We start from the raw sequence: 24107 nt of genomic DNA, 5'->3' as shown, positions 1-24107 counted from the left end.
GCTTTGGATAAAGAACGGGCTATTTCACAGGTGGATTAGAAACAGTTATTTTCATCATGAATAAGAATCGTGATTTTAAAGGTAGATGAGAATAACTGTTTAAGAAGCAGATTAGAATGGGTTGTTTTAGAGATGGACTAGGAGCTATTTTGAAATTTGATTAGAAGGTATCACTTAAGAGATGGTTAAGAAGGGTTTATCAAGTATTTGAGATCTGGAATAACAGTAGTTGTTGGAATAAGACCTAGAAGTATAGCATTGGGGAAGTGGTGGAGGCCAACATCCAATATTGATAAAATATATGTGTTTTTGTGATTTTGCTTTTTTGCCAAGAATGTGGTCAGTTTTATTAGTATAGTGATGGTGTATGGTCTCTGTAGGCCTCAGTGTAGATTTATACCTGAACCTGATGGCCAGGAGCTGTAGTAAAATACAAATTTATCAATAGGATAATATTGTTCTGATGCTATCCCTTTGTAGACATTTGACTTGGTCTAGACAATCAACAATAGCAGAGTCAACTAAGGAAATTAGGGAAAGAAGGTTGGAAAGGTCAGTAAGTATATTAGGCTCTTTTGGCTCTTTCACAACAGTGCTTTGCCAAATCTTATTGTGGTCAGCATCCAAAATTGATTCTGGCCAGTTCACAATTTCCTATTGACCAGTTATGTAATGGTCAGATGGTCATGTTGGGAGAGGAACTTCATGTATCTCTGGTAATGATCTATCAACTTTGAGTTGTGAGATCAAACATTCAAGATTGAACTAGCAGAGATGTAATATCTATTTACCAAGCAATGCCAGCTATCTTTTCAGAGTTCTAGAAAAGTTTAAATTGTCCTTATAGTACCATCGTCTCCACATACAAACATAGATACTGTAAAAATATAATCTGACTAAATTGGGGTTGTTTTTTATTTTTTTATTTTTTTTACAGTTTTTTTTATGGTTTTGACATCATCCTGTAACATGGAAGAGATGTCCATTAGTACGCTGACCATTACTCAATGGTTGATGACATTTTTAATGTTGAAAGGTTTCTCTAACTTGGGGATGCTAACTCTTTTGTTTTCACCTGTTGAGAAGAACCATGGATGTCCAATTGACCATACTTGACCATTGAGTATAATACTCTGGAAGACTTTCTGGGTTTGTGGGAGGTATTCATAGCCATGGACATGTGGTTAGTGTTTACTGTAGTGCTGATGTCTGCAGATTTCTTTCTCCCTAGAGTCAGTCATTCTGATTCTCAATCCCATTCTTTATTGTATAAAACATGTTTAAAATCAGTCCTGGATCTGTCATCAGAAACAGGAAGCGTGTGTATTGCTGGCTGACCCCCAAAGGTTTGGTCAGCTGGTGACAGCGGTCAATACTTGAGGAGGCATCTGTTGGACCTAACCTTGGTCATTAGCCAGTAGGAGCTCAGCAGAAAGTGCTGGTGTGTTGTATTGAATTATTATTATTGGTATAGACCTAGGTTGGAGGGGTCATGAACTTGCTCTTCAAATAAAAATGCCAGGAAAGATTGGACGAGTAGTCACATTGGAAACAGTTGATTGGATTATTTTTTAAGTAACTATCTGGGAAAAAATTACACAGCGATTCAATTATGCTTATAGGATAAGGATAATAAATAATAGTGTACATCATTGGCAGGCTGTGTATTTATATTAATAGAGTAGAACTAGTCTTCTCAATTAACACATTAGTAACTTGAAGGTACCATGGAAAATATTGCCCCTAAGATGTAAAGGTCACCAATAACACCTTTTCTTTTAGGTATAATGGTCACCAAGAAAACCTTGACCTCAAAGTACAAAGGTCACCAGGAAAACTTTTACTTAAACGTTTGAAGTTCAACGAGAAAACCCTTCACCTTAAGGTGTAAAGATCACCAAGAAAAACTTGTCCTTGATGTGTGTAAATGTCGCCAAGAAAATCTTGACTTTAAAGTGTAAGGTCACCAAGAAGACATTGACCCTAAGGTGTTCAAGGTCACCAAGAAAACCTATCAGTGAAGTGCCCTTATACACTAGGTTTTTGAGTCTTATGAGTGAAATTGATTAAAAACTGATGTGGTGTGCAATATATTGGTTTCTGACAATTATCACCTAATTGGAGCCTACCTGAAATACTAGGCCTCCAACTTAATTGACAGATTCTGCACCAGTCCTGGCATCTGCAAGAAACTGGGTGTAAAGCATTTCCAACATACATTTTTTGTAGTTTTAAATGATAATTTATAATGTGTTTTTAATTAAGTGCTGAACAACCAGAGTTTCTACACCAGTCTCCCTACCTACACCAAAGTCTGACAGACTGGAATTATCTACAGTACATCGCCTGGATTATCAAGTGTCAGAGGTCAGAGGTTTGATGACTGAGGTCAATTTGATGGAGGATAATGATAAATATGATGTTATTAATGTACCCACCTGATAGTTCATCACTGAGGCACATTTTCAAACATATCCAAGGTTTTAACAAATGCTCAGTAAAGATGGTTGCCATGATACACAGAACATGAATGGGGAAAAGATGAATGAACTTTCCTGCAAATTACTCAGAACATACCACCAGTATTAAAATTGGAAGCAAGTGCCAGCAAATTGGAGACTGAAGGCATGGTTATCACCACCATCACAGATTTTCTTTTGCTCTCACTGTAGACATTTTGCTGGCTACTATAACATCAGAAACACAGCTATCTAGAAATCTATCACGGATCTATTACAAGAATATATTACATGACTCTTTTTTCATGAAAATTTAACAGGTTTCCTTGGCTTTCATCTTCAGACACTTTTCAAAGAAGTCTGCGCTGCCTCTGGATATTATGGTTGGTTTTCTCTTGTTCACCTGATCTTGTCACATCTGTGAAGGGTGACTGCGGCCAGGTTCTAACACATCACCTGATCTTGTCATATCTGTGAAGGGTGACTGCGGCCAGGTTCTAACACATCACCTGATCTTGTCACATCTGTGAAGGGTTATAGAGGCTGAAGCTCTTACAGGTGGCCTGTCACATCTGTGAAGGGTGACTGCGGCCAAGTTCTATCACATCACCTGATCTTGTCACATCTGTGAAGGGTTATAGAGGCTGAAGCTCTTACAGGTGGCCTGTCACATCTGTGAAGGGTGACTGAGGCTAGGTTCTCAGGTATCGCTTGATCTTTGTCACATCTTTGAAGGGTGTTGAAAGCGAGGTTGTCTTATCACCTGATCTTGTCACATCTGTGAAGGGTTATAGAGGCTGAAGCTCTTAAGGTGGCCTGTCACATCTGTGAAGGGTGACTGAGGCCAAGTTCTCACATATCGCGTGATCTTTGTCACATCTTTGAAGGGTGACGAAAGCCAAGTTCTCTTGATCACCTGATCTTGTCACATCTGTGAAGGATTATAGAGGCTGAAGCTCTTACAGGTGGCCTGTCACATCTGTGAAGGGTGACTGATGCCAAGCTCTCAAAGGTGACCTGACCCTTGTCATATCTGTGAAGGGTAACTGAGTTAGGCTTGTATGAACCACCTGATCTTTGTTACATTCATGAAGTATGACTGAGTAAGGTTGACAATGATCTGTTAAAGGACGACAGAGTCAAGTTTGCACAGGTCATCTTATCTTTGTCAATAAGTTTAGGGAAACTTGAGCTAGGACTCCCACAGGACCTGATCTTTGTCACATCTTTGTCTAATGACTGAGGCCTTACCCTCATGGATCACCTGATCTTTGTCACATCTATGTAGAATGACTGAGGCCTTGCCCTCATGGATCACTTGATCTTTGTCACCCCTTTGTCGAATAAATGAGGCCTTACCTTCATGGATCACCTGATCTTTGTCACATCTATGTAGAATGACTGAGGCCTTGCCCTCATGGATCACCTGATCTTTGTCACACTTTTGTCGAATGACTGAGGCCTTGCCCTCATAGATCACCTGATCTTTGTCACATCTTTGTTGAATGACTTAGGCCTCGGCCTCATGGATCACCTGATCTTTGTCACACCTTTGTTGAATGATTGAGGTCTTGCCCTCATGGATCACCTGACCTTGTCACACTTGTTGAGAGTGATCTAGTCAGGCTATTATGGGTCACCTGTTTTTCAACACCTCCCTGTAGGGTTACTGAGACTGGCTGTCATGAATCACCTTATCTTGTCACATCTTTGCAAGTTGACTGAGTTTGGTTTTCAGTGAAGAAATAATATTTAGTGAGTTTTGCAACTGGCAATGAGAGACAGCATTTTAACAAGATAATTTATTATTTAAAACTCTCAGAAATGTTACAACAAAATCTCTCCAACATTGAAACGTTTTTATATAGCTCATAATGCTGTGATGATTAGATGTTTGTGTACTTTTCACCGTTTAATGTACGGATATGATCTGGAGTGTGATGAGAGACGGACATAACCAATTAGAGTTTCATACATTGATCAAATCAGCAGTTAAAAATTCTGAGAATTCAAATTTTCGCAAGAGAAATAAAAAAATTCTTTCTCCATTAAAGATTATCTGTGAAATCATCTGGTGCAGGAAGACCTTCCTTTGATTTGTTGCCTATAGACAAGTGTCACACACATTATCACCTCTATGTGTAATACCCATATCCCTTTGGAGGTCTGTTGGGGCCACTTCTCTCTTCAGAGTGTAGTATCTTTTCAGCATCTAGATCCAGCTGATATATCAAAAGTACCTCATGTAATACACCCTTGACATATATTTGAATTTTTGTCATCCAATTATCTTCATAAGATGTCGGTCCTGTTCAAACCTCGTCTAGTACACTCCAGAAAATGGTGCTTGTGATGTGTAACTCCACCAGTGAAGTAGCAATTTGTCTTGAATGTTTTGGGATATGGAGTATGCAGTTTAAAAGTTTTTGTGGAAAATTGGGTCAAGTGACAAAAAAGAGAATATTTTGCCCTGGTAAACCATCTAGAGATTAAAGAAACCTGTATGGAGAGAAGCCTCCTCCAATCAAAGGTCTTCTATAAAGCCAAGCAGGTGCTCTTCGTTAAAGAATGGTCTGAAATAAATTGCACACATTACTTGTACTTGTACTTCAGTAGATATTATAGATTTGTACTTATACTTCAGTTCATACTATATATTACCTTAGACTATTTAAGCATGTTTTCTGTGAAAGCTATCATTGACATGTGTTTGGTGCAGCTTGTCATTGACATGTACTTGGTGAAGGTTGTCAGTGACATATACATTGAGGAGGCTGTCAATGACATGTACTTGGTGAAGGTTGTCTCTGTCATATACATTGAGGAGGCTGTCAATGACATGTACTTGGTGCAGCTTGTCATTGACATGTACTTGGTGAAGGTTGTCGCTGTTATATACATTGAGGAGGCTGTCATTGACATATACTCGGTGAAGGTTGTCGCTGTTATATACATTGAGGAGGCTGTCATTGACATACACTTGGTGAAGGTTGTCGCTGTCATATACATTGAGGAGGCTGTCAATGACATGTACTTGGTGGAGGTTGTCGCTGTCATATACATTGAGGAGGCTGTCATTGACATGTGTTTGGTGCAGCTTGTCATTGACATGTACTTGGTGAAGGTTGTCGCTGTTATATACATTGAGGAGGCTGTCATTGACATACACTTGGTGAAGGTTGTCGCTGTTATATACATTGAGGAGGCTGTCATTGACATATACTCGGTGAAGGTTGTCGCTGTCATATACATTGAGGAGGCTGTCATTGACATGTGTTTGGTGCAGCTTGTCATTGACATGTACTTGGTGAAGATTGTCAGTGACATCTACTTGGTGAAGGTTGTCGCTGTCATATACATTGAGGAGGCTGTCATTGACATGTACTTGGTGAAGATTGTCAGTGACATATACTTGGTGAAGGTTGTCGCTGTCATATACATTGAGGAGGCTGTCATTGACATGTGTTTGGTGCAGCTTGTCATTGACATGTACTTGGTGAAGATTGTCAGTGACATATACTCGGTGAAGGTTGTCGCTGTTATATACATTGAGGAGGCTGTCATTGACATACACTTGGTGAAGGTTGTCGCTGTCATATACATTGAGGAGGCTGTCATTGACATGTACTTGGTGAAGATTGTCAGTGACATATACTCGGTGAAGGTTATCAATGTCATATACATTGAGGACGCTGTCATTGACATGTGTTTGGTGCAGCTTGTCATTGACATGTACTTGGTGAAGATTGTCAGTGACATATACTCGGTGAAGGTTGTTGCTGTTATATACATTGAGGAGGCTGTCATTGACATACACTTGGTGAAGGTTGTCGCTGTTATATACATTGAGGAGGCTGTCATTGACATATACTCGGTGAAGGTTGTCGCTGTCATATACATTGAGGAGGCTGTCATTGACATGTACTTGGTGAAGGTTGTCAGTGACATGTACTTGGTGAAGGTTGTCTCTGTTATATACATTGAGGAGGCTGTCAATGACATGTACTTGGTGAAGGTTGTCAGTGACATATACATTGAGGAGGCTGTCATTGACATGTACTTGGTGAAGGTTGTCAGTGACATATACATTGAGGAGGCTGTCAATGACATGTACTTGGTGAAGGTTGTCACTGATATTTGTTTGGTATATGTTATTATTGACATACTCAGTTATTGAAATATGCAAGGTGAAAACAGTCTTTGATTTAAGAATAATGTAGGTTGTGACTGATATAGGCTGGATATAGATTGTAATTGATACAGGTATTGTTTGGACTGTTTATGATGCATGCAGGATGGAGTTGTTGATGACATAGACTAGGTGTAGGCTGTCGTTGACGAAGACTAGGTGTAGACTCATTGATATGGGTAAGTAGTCCTTAATAGAAGCTGGTTTTAGGCTGTTATTGACACAGGCTGGGTTTGGGCTGTTATTATTGTAGGCTGGATGTAGGCCATTTTTGATGGAAGGTAGTTGGTTCAAGGCTGTTATTGACAGAGGCTTGGTATTGTAGGCTGTTATTGATGGAAAGTTGTTTGTTGTAGGCTGTTATTGATGGAAGGTAGTTGGTTGTAGGCTGTTACTGATGGAAGGTGGTTGGTTGTAGGCTGTTACTGATGGAAGGTGGTTGGTTGTAGGCTGTTATTGAACGATGCTTGTTTGGTGTAAGCTTTGATTGAAGGAAGTGACAACCTGTATGTTTTCTGTGATTTATCCGAGTTGATACAGCCAGAATCATACAGGAGATAGATGGTAGCAGACCCATTCTGTGAAATTGTTGTGAGTGACTAGAGTAGTTATTATGGTGAGTATAAAGAACCGGAGGTAATCCAATATTCTTCTGTCCATAGTACAAAGTTATCTTCAAACTGAAGTACAAAAGACCTCTGAATGTGAAAACTTGAAATGGCTTTTTCTGAAGAGGACATAACGCTTCATGAAAATTGGATAATGAAATACTAGATTTAAGAGCTCAAATACAAATACGAAAGCAATCAATTCAAAGCGGTTATAGCCCATAACAAAAGGGAGATAACCCTGCACTTCTGATTCTACCCCGGCATTATAGAACAGTCAACATTAATCACTCACAGTTTCATTATTTTTTAAGTGTAGTTCAATTTTTGTTATAGCCATCAGCGACAAGTCAATTTATCTTGAGTTTTTAATGTTATTTGTATTGCATGCTATGATGTTTTATTGATGAAATATGAAACAGCAGGCAAAAAGCATGAAGAGAGATTGATTTAGGCAGCTCCCGATTCCTGTGACGAACACATTATTGAGCAGACAATATGGGACTAAATCTCATTACCTGTTGTTCCGTCTCTGATGGCTGGAGTGTTAACATCTTGAGGTATATTCCACAATTATGGGCTTTTTGATAGAAGGAAAAACATTACCAGTACGGCGAGACATTTTCTATTGAAAAATTAGATGTGGCAGAAAGGCACTCTTAGGAAATGTATCGACCTAATAAAATGAGAGATTTAATAAAGAGGTGTAAAAGTGTACAGGGTAATACATTAAGGTGATAGTATACCTTTAATTAATATCAGTATTGCTTCGGTTATCACATTTAACAGTATGGAACAGATTTTTTTACTCGTCTTATTTGTAATGTCAGGAGTATTTATGTCTTATCACTTTTCCCCCGCGAACGTACTGAAAACAAATTCTTTAGAATTTAAGTAACGGACAAACTGTGACTATCTGATACTTTTTTTTTCATTTCATGTTGACGGGTTTAATAAGATAAACTCTCCTCAATGTAATCCAGGGTGATAGTAATTTCCTGTGGTAAAGATGTTGCCGCACTTTAATTTTTTTTATAGATTTTTTTATGCAATTCTTTTTAAGACTTGTGGCAACAGCTTGTTGGCATATGTTTAGGGCATTTGGAAGCCAAACCAGTCTCAAAGTTAAACAAAGTAATTTTACTACATATATGTGCATGAAGGTTTTGATGTGGAGCCACCCGCGAGTTAGTGTAGAGCTTCCTCATTAGATATAGCCAGGGGTTATTAGATGGAATCTGCAAAAGATTGAAGGCAGGCTTATAGGACAGCAAGTCACAGAGGGTCAAACCACCATCTTACGCGCCAAAGACTCCTCCGCATACTGAGGGCAAAAACATTTTTAATGATGAAATGCTATTCTAACTGATCTTAACAACAAAAAATACAAAGAATTAACTCTCATCACAGGATCTAATCTTTGTCAGGTCTTGTGCACTGCATCCGCAAAGGGTGACCTTCCTTACCACAGCAGGGCGGAGGCTGCTCAGGGGTTAAGGCAATGGCAATATCACGCATGCACCTTATACAAAAGCCTAAAACACCCAAGGCTAGTTATTCTGTCACCAACGTAAAATGGAGATTTTTGTCAAAAATATGTCAATAGGATTCCGACCCTAATTAGGTTGACAAATGTGTGTTCAATTTAAAGAGTACAAATGCTAGTGAACAAAAGGTGGAGGGAATGACAAGAAGGGAGATAATTAGGCCTGTATGACTGTCACCCGGATGTGTTATGAATGCATCAGTGAGTTGATTAGGGAGTGGGGTGTATTGTACTTAAGTGAGAGTTGTACAGAAGGCTGAAATGGCTGAGAAAATTGCTGTGATGACACAAATGTCACCAGGGAAACTGAAATGTAGTGGATAGAATAAAATAGAACCATTTTTCTATTGTTTCTGGTAAGATGATTTGATAATTGTATTTCTCTTGGATGCATTCTGTGTCGAGGTCACATGTCTACACCAAAGTGTCAACAACCTTGATCAGCTATCCCAGGGGTGACATTTATTGACAGCTGTAATAGCTGCCTCATAATTTACAAGAAATATGGAATTGATTGGGTTATAAATATTGTAACTCGTTCAGTCTGTGTTTCTGGAGCATATAACTGGGAATTCATCTTGCCAGACTGAAGTACAAGCCTCATGAAACGGTGATTTTAATGCATCTTACCCCACCTGATTTTAGTTTGATTTTACATGGTCTGCTCAATACAGAATTACAGGAATTGGACTAGGGGATCTGGGAATGAAGATACTGGTGGCATAGCTAGTGTGAAATATGAGGGTTGTCTGCAAAGCTCTGTCATTTATAGCAACCGTAAATGCCATAACAAGAAAGTTCAATATTCATATTTACATGTATTGTTGTTTTATCAAGATTATAAATATTTAAACCAGAATAAATAATTAATAACTGGAAATGTGATCTGTCAAGATGAGCAGCCATTTTAATATCACCATTTCTATAACAATTATTGGCATTTTTGTATAATGTAACTTTGTGAAAACTTACCACAGCATTGCTTTATCTCATGTTGCTTAAACTGATGAAGGAATGTTCTGAACATGTATAATTAAAACATATAGAAACATATGACATTGAGATTGTTTGTCTTCTCATGTGATAGCATATCTTGTAAAGTCTGTAAAGTTGGTGAAACCATGTCGGTAAGAGATAGCTTACTTGGGATGTGACAAGATCTCTTATTAGGAACATAAAATTGACGAAACCATGTTGGTTTGAGGAAGGCCACTGGGAAATGTGACAGGAACTTCTCATAGGTCTGTAAAGATGAAAAAACCATGAAAATATAATATAGGTCACTGGGGTGTGACAGCATCTCACAATTGAACATTGAAGCTGTACAGCCAGACCTTGTAGGTATGAGGTAGGTGACGGAGGGTGTGACAGGATCTGTAATTGAAGCTGTACAGCCAGACCTTGTAGGTATGAGGTAGGTGACGGAGGGTGTGACAGGATCTGTAATTGAATCTGTACAGCCAGACCTTGTAGGTATGAGGTAGATGACGAAAGGTGTGACAGGATCTGTAATTGAATCTGTACTGCCAGACCTTGTAGGTATGAGGTAGGTCACTAGGGATGTGAGAGGATCTTGATTGAAGCTGTACAGCCAGACCTTGTAGGTATGGGGTAGGTGACGGAGGGTGTGACAGGATCTGTAATTGAATCTGTACTGCCAGACCTTGTCGGTATGAGGTAGGTGACGGAGGGTGTGACGGGATCTGTAATTGAAGCTGTAAAGCCAGACCTTGTAGGGATGAGGTAGATGACGGAGGGTGTGACAGGATCTGTAATTGAATCTGTACAGCCAGACCTTGTAGGTATGAGGTAGATGACGGAAGGTGTGACAGGATCTGTAATTGAATCTGTACAGCCAGACCTTGTCGGTATGAGGTAGATGACGGAGGGTGTGACAGGATCTGTAATTGAATCTGTACAGCCAGACCTTGTAGGTATGAGGTAGATGACGGAAGGTGTGACAGGATCTGTAATTGAATCTGTACTGCCAGACCTTGTAGGTATGAGGTAGGTCACTAGGGATGTGAGAGGATCTTGATTGAAGCTATACAGCCAGACCTTGTAGGTATGAGGTAGATGACGGAGGGTGTGACAGGATCTGTAATTGAATCTGTACAGCCAGACCTTGTAGGTATGAGGTAGATGACGGAAGGTGTGACAGGATCTGTAATTGAAGCTGTAAAGCCAGACCTTGTAGGGATGAGGTAGATGACGGAGGGTGTGACAGGATCTGTAATTGAATCTGTACAGCCAGACCTTGTAGGTATGAGGTAGATGACGGAAGGTGTGACAGGATCTGTAATTGAATCTGTACTGCCAGACCTTGTAGGTATGAGGTAGGTCACTAGGGATGTGAGAGGATCTTGATTGAAGCTGTACAGCCAGACCTTGTAGGTATGAGGTAGATGACGGAGGGTGTGACAGGATCTGTAATTGAATCTGTACAGCCAGACCTTGTCGGTATGAGGTAGGTGACGGAGGGTGTGACAGGATCTGTAATTGAATCTGTACAGCCAGACCTTGTAGGTATGAGGTAGGTGACGGAGGGTGTGACAGGATCTGTAATTGAATCTGTACAGCCAGACCTTGTAGGTATGAGGTAGATGACGGAAGGTGTGACAGGATCTGTAATTGAATCTGTACAGCCAGACCTTGTAGGTATGAGGTAGGTCACTAGGGATGTGAGAGGATCTTGATTGAAGCTGTACAGCCAGACCTTGTATGTATGGGGTAGGTGACGGAGGGTGTGACAGGATCTGTAATTGAAGCTGTACAGCCAGACCTTGTAGGTATGGGGTAGGTGACGGAGGGTGTGACAGGATCTGTAATTGAAGCTGTCCAGCCAGACCTTATATGTATGAGGCAGGTCACTAGTGACAGGAGTCAGTTTATCAACAATTCATTACACATCTATGGACAAAGCCTCTCTCATACCAATTAGTGAGCATGTAAGCCATAGCAGTTTTATCAAAACTGAAATACAATAGGCCACTTGATTGGTTGGTTATCTGGCATAGCTTCCAACTGAGAAATATTAATGGTATACAACAACCATCAGGTCTTTGACACAGCTGAAATGGAACAGGGGTTGACCTATGGTACCTAGCTACAGATTGGGTTTGTGAAATGGAAATCGTTCTGTTTAAATTACGCCATGCTGGCATGAATAACAATGAGAGGTGTTTCAGGTTGTTACTTTTAGCTGCAAGGCTGTCTCCTTGTGAACAATTTTATCTCCACTTCAATTGAAATGTAAATAAGGACATCTTTCAGGGGTCATCAATGTTTAATTCTAATTCTGAAGATAGGGACTAATACAACATTTTATCAGAAATTATGAGATTGCTCTCAAATTCATCTCAGTGATGGATTAACCGTTTTGCTTGTCCTGGGGGACCATGTGCTATGGTGACAAGTAGAATCTTCCTCGGGATTGACAGGGGTTAGGAGGTCATTGCCTTACATTTGACCACTGATGAAGACATTTTGTTTATTCTCTATATAAAATGATGTTCACATTTTCTTTGTAATGCTTTATCAATATTATACTCCATACAAAAACTCGATGTTTTTTCCGGTGAAGACTAATGGTGGAGAATGCATCAAAGCACTCCTGAATCACACTTTTAATTCGATTCCAACCTCTCCATGCAAGATAAAACCGACTATGTCTTTTCAAGCAGTCCACCTATAATTTTCACTCCAGGAAATACATTCAAACACTTAAGATCATTGATTCTCCGTTATTGGATTTTGTAAGTATGGTGATCACATACTTTGTGTGGATAGCCCATTGTTGTCGGTTCTCTGGGTTGAGGCAGTGGTGACAAAGGTCATCGCTGCTACAGGCCACAAGACCTTTATCTGGATCGTTTATCCCCAATCCACCCACCTGATGCCGGCCATTATTACCGCCGTGTGAGGGACATTTATATTCACATTCATTGGAGATAAGTGTCTTCTAGCACGAGCGGGAATGATGAAACCTTGTGTTGGTCAGTAATCCAGTCAGGTCGTCATTCTGTGATAGTTATACTGCTGTCCTAGAGCTTCATGGGATTATAATTATGTCCATTGAAATACCGGAGTTAAAGAGCTGGGAAGAGACTGAAAAATACTAATTTTTTAGAGAAGTTTTTGTATATCTGCCCACTTTAACTTAATGTGGTGCTTTTAGATAATAACAACGTTCACCAAGACAATGTGATTATCTGCTGTAATGAGTAGTTCGATATCGTCTCATCTGGCTTTGCATTCCGGCGAGGAAGAGACGAGGAATGTAATAAGAAAGGGGTGATGGAAGAGAACTGTAGATGAGACTGATTATCATCTGTTTGTCACTGAGCACTGACCAACTTGATGTTTTCTAATTAAGATGACCACAGCAATGGCACATATTAAGTGTTAATATGATGATATCTGCTCGATAACGCCATTGAAGGATGACTAGCCTGGTTTTATCGACAGAGTTACTTTTCAGTCTGGGAAATGACTATCATAAACTGATTGTATTCATCTCCGCCTCCTTTAAGCTTCATTAAGCCTCAAAGATTGAAACAATTATTGCCCAATATGGCTGATACATTCACACGCGTTTTGAGTGATTTGCGTCCACCATTAACACAAACGAATGCTTTGAAGAATTTCAGCCCTGTCTTTTATGTCTAGTAGATTATTGGAATTGAAATGTAAAGGGTTTTATAGTGGTTTTCTACCGTGACTACTATATTATTTTCACATTTCATATACCGACAATATCTTGCTTTGTTGTTGGTATTCATGTCCTATAATTCCTACACCAACTCAGCATTTGTGACGGGTTATGACTTTGTTACACACAAATGAATGCTGCACATATTCATTGCACTCTTTAGGATATTATTTTATTTAACAAGAACATATTCCTTTTTTCGTTGTGGTACTTCTCCTTGAATAACAAAAGTAAAAAAGCAAACCGGAAAGGTTTTGATTTAAAATATCACCGTATGAAGAGTACACGCTTTTAGAAATAGATATTTCATTTGAAGCAAAATACCGTGTCGTTGTAGATACTACCTCCTTGTGCACTATCGACCTTCTAGTGATACGTATAAGTCCCTAACATTAAATCGGAAATGTCATAAAGATTCACAAACCATTCATTTATATACCAAGGTTCGAAAATGTAATAGGAAGGAAAATGTCCCTGGAGATACATCGGCAATGTTTCAGAATCCAATGAGAGACCGTAAGAATCTGGTCTGTTTAGGTCGATGTTACCCGAACACATTACTTAGTCGGTCGATGGCCATAAGAAGGTAAGCCCAATCAAGCTCAGCAATCCTCTGTGGCAATAACAGTTGGCAATGATAATCGGTGTTAAAGAAGGGACTGCTCAACTGCACATAAAAACGCCATATTGTGTGCAAGGAGACCGTAAAACCTGCCACCTATTTAATCTGGCTCATACACAGTATAGAATGGCAATGGCAGGTATGTAGTCACGTGATCGCGAGTAATTCACCAATCAAAGTGTCAGTACCACTGATGCTTTAATTGATGGTTCAATTCAACATCTTTCTCAGCTTCTTAGTTTGACATCATACCTTACAAAAATAGAATATTATTCTTTCTGGGACATTTTAGGATACGTTTAATATTAACTAAACTTCTGTTGCCATGGATACTCCCACATGTTGTTCAGTGAGGCAGCCATCAGTCTGGATAAGTGATGCCGCTAGTATTTAATCCAAACCAGTCTGGATAGGTGATGCCACAGGTACCTTATCCAACCAATTTTGCCGCTGGGTTTGAGGTAGTAACGCCTGGCAGAGTTACGTAAAACCAAATGTTGAAATGTGTATCGAGTTCGAGAGTTGATCAAATCAAGGTTTTCGATTTTGGACATAGGAAGTATAGAAAAGTCGGTTGTGCTGCTCGTTTGGAATACAAGGCTTATTGATTCCAGTTGTGAAAGTTGATTAAGCGAACGTTGTGGTACAAAGCTGGTGAAAACAAACATTAGATTGACTCGAATACTGATTTTGGGGAGAATCTAAGCGATGTAACCGTTTTCAGTTTAAAATGCTAAGGACGGCTTTCTGATGATTTGCTATTAACCTAACGTCTTAGCCATATATATATACATAGAAGATAGTCAATGGTTCCCCGTTAAATATCTTACATACTTCACAAGTATGGCAGAATATCTGTATCTTTCATGAATGCGAATCAGTGGAACTGAATGTTTTTATATGCAGGAGTAATTTTGTAAACATCTCTGATGAGCAACATTTAATTTATCGTGCTTAAAAACAATGTTTAGTTACATCTGATACTATTTGAACCCACATCTACCAGCACCCAAGGTTTTTTTGAGGAGTATGGCTGTCAAATGTTGAAGACCTGGTGGTGACCAGAACTGTCAGATAGTTTAGGCTCAATGTCAGACCGGTATAGTCAAACGTTCTTGGCCTAATGGTGGGCCGGAAATGTCACACGTTCTTGGCCTCATGGTGGACCGGAAATGACACACATTCTTGGCCTCATGGTGGGCCGGAAATGACACACGTTCTTGGCCTCATGGTGGGTCGGAAATGACACACGTTCTTGGTCTCATGGTGTATCTTGAATTCCACACGTACTTGGCCTCATGGTAGTTTGGGACTGTCACACGTTCTTGGCTTCGTGGTGGATCGAATGAACCACACGTTCTTGGCCTCATGGTAGTTTGGGACGGTCATACGTTTTTGGTCTCATGGTGGGCCGGAAAAGTCACACGTTCTTGGCCTCATGATAGTTTGGGACTGTCACACGTTTTTGGTCTCGTTGCGGTTTGGGACTATAACTCTTTCCTGGCCTCGTGGTATTTCCGAAATGTCACACGTTCTTGGCATCATGCTGGTTCAGGACTTTCATACCTCCTTGACATCGTGATGGATTTCGATTGCCAAACATTTTATATGTCTCATGGGAGACCTTATGGGCTGGTTAGACTTAACGAGTTTTAACGAGGGATGTTATGATAGTCCCGAACTGTGAGAATCCGGATGTAAGAAAAGACTTCTCCCTTTGTCTGGGTACATGTATAACATGTATACACCTGTCCGGCATCACCGATCTTCAGTTATCTTTATCAAATCCTGGCTACTGTACATACAGTCAAATATCTGTACAGAAATCACACTTGTTAATAATCCTTTCGTCACCTTCGGCCACAGACCCTATTTGTCCACCTAATCAGACCCCTCAGTATCCATCCTGTACGTAATGACTGCTTAGAAAGTATCTATAAAGTTTAATCCTGATAGGATGTTGTGACAAATTCTCCAGTAGGATTATCTTGTGTGATATCATGGTCTGTCAATAGAATCCATAGTAGTCCTTCACCCCCGATAGCAATACAGATAGTGGAGCAGATTTTGGTGTTTAGTAACTGGAATATTTAGTGACAGTACTCATTATATTTATTACCATTAGTATAAGAAAGAATTGTCACGTTATGTCGTAGAATGAAAATTGAATACGGACAAGAAATCATCAGATTTTCAGGTGAAACCTGTTGGCCTATTGTAACATTGTACATATCGAAATATGATAAATAGGGCATATACAACATAACACCATTCTTTCTTTACCAGACAGGAGCTGTGATCCTGACCTTTACTGGCAAGTTTCATTATTTTAATACGTAAATGTAAACTTATTTATTTTACTGTTTCGAAACGAGTATGCCAATTTCAACTGATCTCTCTTGCTGGCCCGGAATGAAGCGCTCGAGGCGTCTTCCTGTGGGAGAAAACCGGAGCACACAAGGAAACCCTACGACGTCGGAGAGATATAACCCCTTCCCTTTTCACGTCCTATCGGGGAATTCTGTCCTTGTCACATAGGCGAAAGGAGAGTGCGTGACCACTACGCGATCTGACTACACTAGAAATGAATTTTACTATTCAGCGTTTTCTTCTCATTTTGGTGTAATTGCAAAATAATGCTAGGCGATCGATAAAACACGTGGTATTTTTGTTGAAGCATTTGAAAATTTAGATAGTCTTGAATATTGTACAACTTTAAAATCAAATGATACTCGACACGTAGTTTTTGTTTTAGCTATTGAATTTTAAATGTTTTAAAAGTCCCTTTAACTGAATTGACCTATTTGTCCCTTCCATTTAAATACTTAAACTAAAAATCAAATGACTACAATAGGACATGTGAACGAATCACCTAACTGGACTACTCAATCTCGAACTTTATCAACTAACACAATGCTATCTGAACATTATCTACCGTAACAATCTAAAGTACGTACTACAGTGTATTGACTGGGTGATTTACGGTATCGCCCAAGAAAGGGTTGCGAGGAAGAGGAGTGATTACATTTCCTACGTGTTATATACTTGGTTGTCCGCTTTGTCGATTTCAGTAAGTACGCGTTGTTACGACTGTAAGTTGTATATCTATTTTGCTGACGTTGTAACAACCAACACGGTGTTTGACCATGTACTTGCTGAAGCAAATCTTTGTTTAGATTTAACACTGTAATAAAATCTAAGAAATGTCCATTTAATTGAGGAACTAACCCCGGAGAGAAGAGATGAGGCGTGATACGTGGGATTTATGTGGCTAGATATAGGTAATAGTAGGTGTACAATGGTTGACCTCTGTCTCGCCTCTATTGTATCCTTCGACACCTGCCTCGTACTCGTTAACTCACCTGCTCTATGTCGTCAAATTAGGACATGCTTAGTAAAGCATGTGAAAGGACAGGTGAAGTCTTACCTATAACCTACTGCAGGGAAACTTCACTATGGCATTGGCAAAAAGCTGAGGTGAATTGTAAATATTAGCCGTGGGTTTCTGTGTCAGCCTACTGTATCTATTCCGATATTGAACGAATAAAACAATGCGTATGAACCATAAATCAACTGAAGATGAGGCCGACGACGTGACCTTGAACCATTAACTAATCAAATACCGCTTGTAGCGGAACCGTTAAAGGTACTTGAACCCGTGGACAGACAGCAGACTGCGTATACATATGGAAATGGTTTTTAAAAAATGCTGTGTAAGGGATTTTGATATATATTCTCATTTTCAAACAAATTATTGATGTAGTTACATATCACCTGTTCTGGTCAACATGACGTAGCTTCACGTATGTGCACCTTGTAGTGGTCAACATGTTAACAGTTTACATAAGTGTACCTTGTAGTGGTCAACATAATAACAGTTTACATGTGTGTACCTTGTAGTGGTCAACATGTTTCCAGTTTACATGTGTGTATCTTGTAGTGGTGAACATGTTAATAGTTTGTGTGTGTGCACCTTGTACTGATCAACATGTTAACAGTTTACGTATGTGAACCTTGTAGTGGTCAACATGTTACCAGTTTACATTTGTGCACCTTGTAGTGGTCAACATGTTAACAATTTGTGTGTGTGTACCTTGTAGTGGTCAGCATGTTAACAGTTTGTGTGTGTGCACCTTGTACTGGTCAACATGTTAACAGTTTGTGTGTGTGTACCTTGTACTGGTCAACATGTTAACAGTTTATGTATGTGAACCTTGTAGTGGTCAACATGTTACCAGTTTACATTTGTGCACCTTGTAGTGGTCAACATGTTAACAGTTCACGTATGTGAACCTTGTAGTGGTCAACATCTTAACAGTTTGTGTGTGTGTACCTTGTACTGGTCAACATGTTAACAGTTTGTGTGTGTGTACCTTGTAGTGGTCAACACGTTAACAGGTTGTGTGTGAGTACCTTGTAGTGGTCAACATGTTAACAGTTTGTGTGTGTGCACCTTGTAGTGGTCAACATGTTAACAGTTTACGTGCGGCACCTTGTAGTGGTCAACATATTAACAGTTTGTGTGTGTGTGTACCTTGTAGTGGTCAACATGTTAACAGTTTACGAATTTAGATATTGATACTTCATGGAACTCTGTCGAATGGTAGAAAACAATATTCCCACACTTGCCAAAACTGGGTCAGTAGTAAGTCAGTGCATGTGCACTGACGTGCTTTGTACTGGTCAGTGGTGTATCTTTTTGTTGTAACAGCTGTTACCGTCATTAGTCTGCAGTAGCACATAATAACTGTGTACACGCTCAGGAATACCTTAGTAGGTGATTATGAAGAATGTATTAATGATGTGTCCCAGGTGTATACAGTTGACCAGTTGTGAAGATTTCTTTAGTGCTGTGTTTAAATATCAAAGTACAGAAAGGTTGTCAAATCCATAGGTAGTAATTAGCTACACATCCCCACTCAATACGTGGCAATGGATGTGATATTAATTACGTTTCGTATCAACATTACAGGTGTAAATGTGGTTACATGTTATGTGTATGGCGAAATCCGCCATTACTTTAAGTTTCAGATAAAAGCCGCTAATTCTCTTGGTTCTATGCGCTGTGATGTAAGAACAAAGATAGATTCATTTGTGTGTAGTTACAAAGTGAGACATTTGTGTAGTTACACAATGAGACGTTTGTGTAGTTACACAGTGAGACGTTTGTGTAGTTACACAGTGAGACGTTTGTGTAGTTACACCGTGAGACGTTTGTGTAGTTACACAGTGAGACGTTTGTGTAGTCACACAGTGAGACGTTTGTGTAGTTACAAAGTGAAACGTTTGTAGTCACACAGTGAGACGTTTGCGTAGTTACAAAGTGAGACGTTTGTGTAGTTACACAATGAGACGTTTGTGTAGTTACACAGTGAGACGTTTGTGTAGTTACACAGTGAGACGTTTGTGTAGTTACACAGTGAGACGTTTGTGTAGTTACACAGTGAGACGTTTGTGTAGTTACACCGTGAGACGTTTGTGTAGTCACACAGTGAAACGTTTGTAGTCACACAGTGAGACGTTTGCGTAGTTACAAAGTGAGACGTTTGTGTAGTTACACAATGAGACGTTTGTGTAGTTACACAGTGAGACGTTTGTGTAGTTACACAATGAGACGTTTATGTAGTCACACAGTGAGACGTTTGTGTAGTTACACAGTGAGACGTTTGTGTAGTTACACAGTGAGACGTTTGTGTAGTTACACAGTGAGACGTTTGTGTAGTTACACCGTGAGACGTTTGTGTAGTCACACAGTGAGACGTTTATGTAGTCACACAGTGAGACGTTTGTGTAGTCACACAGTGAGACGTTTATGTAGTCACACAATGAGACGTTTGTGTAGTTACAAAGTGAGACGTTTGTGTAGTTACACAGTGAGACGTTTATGTAGTCACACAGTGAGACGTTTGTGTAGTTACACAGTGAGACGTTTGTGTAGTCACACAGTGAGACGTTTGTGTAGTTACAAAGTGAGACGTTTGTAGTCACACAGTGAGCATTTGTGTAGTTACACAGTGAGACGTGTAGTTACAAAGTGAGACGTTTGTGTAGTGTGTAGTCACACAGTAAGACGTTTGTGTAGTTACACAGTGAGACGTGTAGTTACACAGGGAGAGTTTGTGTAGTTACACAGTGAGACGTTTGTGTAGTTACACAGTGAGACGTTTGTGTAGTTACACAGTGAGACGTTTGTGTAGTCACACAGTGAGACGTTTATGTAGTCACACAATGAGACGTTTGTGTAGTTACAAAGTGAGACGTTTGTGTAGTTACACAGTGAGACGTTTATGTAGTCACACAGTGAGACGTTTGTGTAGTTACAAAGTGAGACGTTTGTAGTCACACAGTGAGACGTTTGTGTAGTTACAAAGTGAGACGTTTGTAGTCACACAGTGAGACGTTTGTAGTCACACAGTGAGACGTTTGTGTAGTTACACAGTGAGACGTTTGTGTAGTCACACAGTGAGACGTTTGTGTAGTTACAAAGTGAGACGTTTGTAGTCACACAGTGAGCATTTGTGTAGTTACACAGTGAGACGTTTGTGTAGTTACAAAGTGAGACGTTTGTGTAGTTACAAAGTGAGACGTCTGTGTAGTCACACAGTAAGACGTTTGTGTAGTTACACAGTGAGACGTGTAGTTACACAGGGAGAGTTTGTGTAGTTACACAGTGAGACGTTTGTGTAGTTACACAGTGAGACGTGTAGTTACACAGGGAGACGTTTGTGTAGTTACACAGTGAGACTTTTCTTTTGTAATGTTTTACTCTAAGACGTCTATATATAAAACAGATACCAGTTTACCGGAATACAGTATTGTTGTATATGCAATCTCCTTTTTGACAGGCAGTTGATGAACTGAGATATTACTTACTGCACCTATCAAATTCAATTTGTACTATTCCCGCGTGTGTTCGTTATTTCTCCATGTAAACGTTTAATTAGCTGTGTTGTTTCCTGGTTTATTTTCGAACTTTTTGCCTACAAAACGAAAAAGAAAAAAATCATCTTGGTGAAAATTATCACATTCTGATTTTCATAATTAAATTGAATTATTTACTCTTACCTGGCAAAAGTGTGATTTTTTTGTATATTTCATTTTTTTTTTTTTTTGCGCGGGCATCCTTGATCAAATTGTATCGTTAAATTTGCTTGAAGCAAGACAAGAGAATGTGGTTTTGACATACCGCCGAATGATTTAACATGGGCATCTTTCTCCCTAACTAGATTTTACAAAAAACAGAGAGGGGCCGATCTTGTGGAGTTGCCAAAAAACAAATTTTCGTGCAAAAGATCTTTAATCTGATTGCGAATTATCCATTTTAGCCAAATTTATATTGACAATACTTCACAACATATTCCGCCCTGTCCAATGTTACATACTAAAAATTGAAAACAGTGCTTCCAGTCTATGCAGAAAAACCGACTCAACATCTGAAGTGACACATTATATTCCTTAACGTTGTTATGCTGTTTTTTCTCCCTTAGGAAACACAAGGAATTTTACTTCAATTCTCGTCTTCCTCTCTTGGAGTGATGCCAGTAGTAATTGCATTTTTCTGTCTATCAGAGTTGATTGTAGGTTTGCATGCATGTTTCATTGGTGCTTTTCAAGCTTTTTCTTGAGAAAGATGTTGAGTTGTTCTCTGTCAGAAGTGTTCTACAGGGGTGATGTATCATTCTTGTCCTTAACTGGTAGTTTAAGAAAGGCATAAAGTTGCTAGGTAATGGCCGGGATAGGACCTTGGGTATGCAGATACATTCAAAAATCATTTTAAATGGTTTAATGCCCTCATTCATCAAATTTTATCGTTACTATTTCGCATCACTCTGAAAGAAAAAGATAGGAATAGTGTGTTCAAGCTCACACAATGTATTGAGACATGCATGGTAACTCGGGTTGTGATGAAATGTCCTTACTACATAGATACTCCGTTCATCTTGTTGATGCTGTAGTTGTAAAGTTTTCTTATCTTAAATCCATGTGGTTAATTTTTAAACAGAAGCCAAGACTTTGTTACAATTCCATTGGAGTGTCTGTAATTTGTTACACAAAGACAGGGAGATACGGCCTGCCTTGTAGCAGCAGCTGTTTTTAAAGGCATTCAGAAATAAAAACTACCTACACTTTAAAACAAGTAAAATTGATGGCACGATGTTTAAAGTAGCCAGGGGTTTTGTGTATCTTGCCCGTGGCGGTATAAATTGGTTCAGGAAATGGAATTTCACATATAGGGGAATTGAATTTGAGCTCCGTGCATGTACACCACGACTTTCAATAAGATGAATCCTGTGGGATGATGTTACAGGTCTGAATAGCCAAGTAATACACTCAGTAAAGAGGGACCCGTGTCACTACTGTAATATAACGTTATACCTACACAGTGAGAGGGACCCATGTCACTGCTGTAATATAACGTTATACATACACAGTAAGAGGGGCCCGTGTCACTGCTGTAATATAACGTTATACATACACAGTAAGAGGGGCCCGTGTCACTGCTGTAATATAACACTATGCCTACACAGTAAGAGGGACCCGTGTCACTGCTGTAATATAACACTATGCCTACACAGTAAGAGGGGCCCGTGTCACTGCTGTAATATAACACTATGCCTACACAGTAAGAGGGACCCGTGTCACTGCTGTAATATAACGTTATACCTACACAGTAAGAGGGACCCGTGTCATTGCTGTAATATAACGCTATACTAACACAGTGAGAGGGACCCATGTCACTGCTGTAATATAACGTTATACATACACAGTAAGAGGGACCCGTGTCACTGCTGTAATATAACGTTATACTAACACAGTGAGAGGGACCCATGTCACTGCTGTAATATAACGCTATACTAACACAGTAAGAGGGACACGTGTCACTGCTGTAATATAACGCTATACTAACACAGTATGAGGGACCCGTGTCACTTCTGTAATATAACGCTATACTAACACAGTGAGAGGGACCCGTGTCACTGCTGTAATATAACGTTATACTAACACAGTAAGAGGGACACGTGTCACTGCTGTAATATAACGCTATACTAACACAGTGAGAGGGACCCGTGTCACTGCTGTAATATAACGTTATACATACACAGTAAGAGGGACCCGTGTCATTGCTGTAATATAACGCTATACTAACACAGTGAGAGGGACCCGTGTCACTGCTGTAATATAACGTTATACATACTCAGTAAAGAGGGACCCGTGTCACTGCTGTAATATAACGTTATAGTAACACAGTGAGAGGGACCCGTGTCACTGCTGTAATATAACGTTATACATACACAGTAAGAGGGACCCGTGTCACTGCTGTAATATAACGCTATACTAACACAGTAAGAGGGGCCCGTCTCACTGCTGTAATATAACACTATGCCTACACAGTAAGAGGGAAATGATTTTTTTAAAAATAGGTTCAGATGTAGGATGAACTAGTTTTTGTGTTTTGTAAACACAGCGCTGTATAGCAAACTTCGAAACTGTGTATTAAATGTTGAAATGGTAGGAACTGAATTAAATGTTGAAATTTTAGGAAATGTTGATTAAATGTTGAAATTGTAGGAAATGTGGATTAAAAGATAGAGAAGATGGATCACCTTTAGATGTTATATAGAGGAGAAGGATTAAATATAGATTTTGTTGATAAAGTATAGAAGTTCAGCATACCAAACATTTATGTGGTTGGCAAGGTTTTCTTTTTGATTGTGGTTTGCACTATACATAACTCCTATTTTAGATGTGGTTCTTGGATTTTTTTTCTTAATGTGGAATGTACTTTAACGTGTCGACTAAGTATGGAATGATTGCTTATTAGCGTAGCCCAGTGGCTTCCAGAGGTCTGTCTACCACTTGATGTACTGCTTCATTAGACACTACACTAACTACAGTATAATTAGTGTTTTACATGATAAGAGTCTCCTCCGCAGCAGGCTGCCTGCCAGAATCCCCACCACCGCTTTCCTC

General features: G+C 39.5%; 1 protein-coding gene across 1 annotated transcript in view; it reads left to right on the top strand.

Annotated features, from left to right (window-relative positions):
- The window catches only part of LOC132549070 (kinesin-related protein 12-like), a 118423-nt gene that overhangs the window by 33735 nt on the left and 60581 nt on the right, over positions 1–24107 (top strand). The gene's annotated exons all lie outside the window — the stretch shown is intronic.

The sequence above is a fragment of the Ylistrum balloti genome, unplaced genomic scaffold (genome assembly GCF_031769215.1).
Source record: "Ylistrum balloti isolate Yb309-2 unplaced genomic scaffold, AGI_CSIRO_Ybal_v1 Utg370042, whole genome shotgun sequence".
NCBI classification, from domain to species: domain Eukaryota; kingdom Metazoa; phylum Mollusca; class Bivalvia; order Pectinida; family Pectinidae; genus Ylistrum; species Ylistrum balloti.
This window is presented reverse-complemented; position numbering and strand designations above follow the sequence as displayed.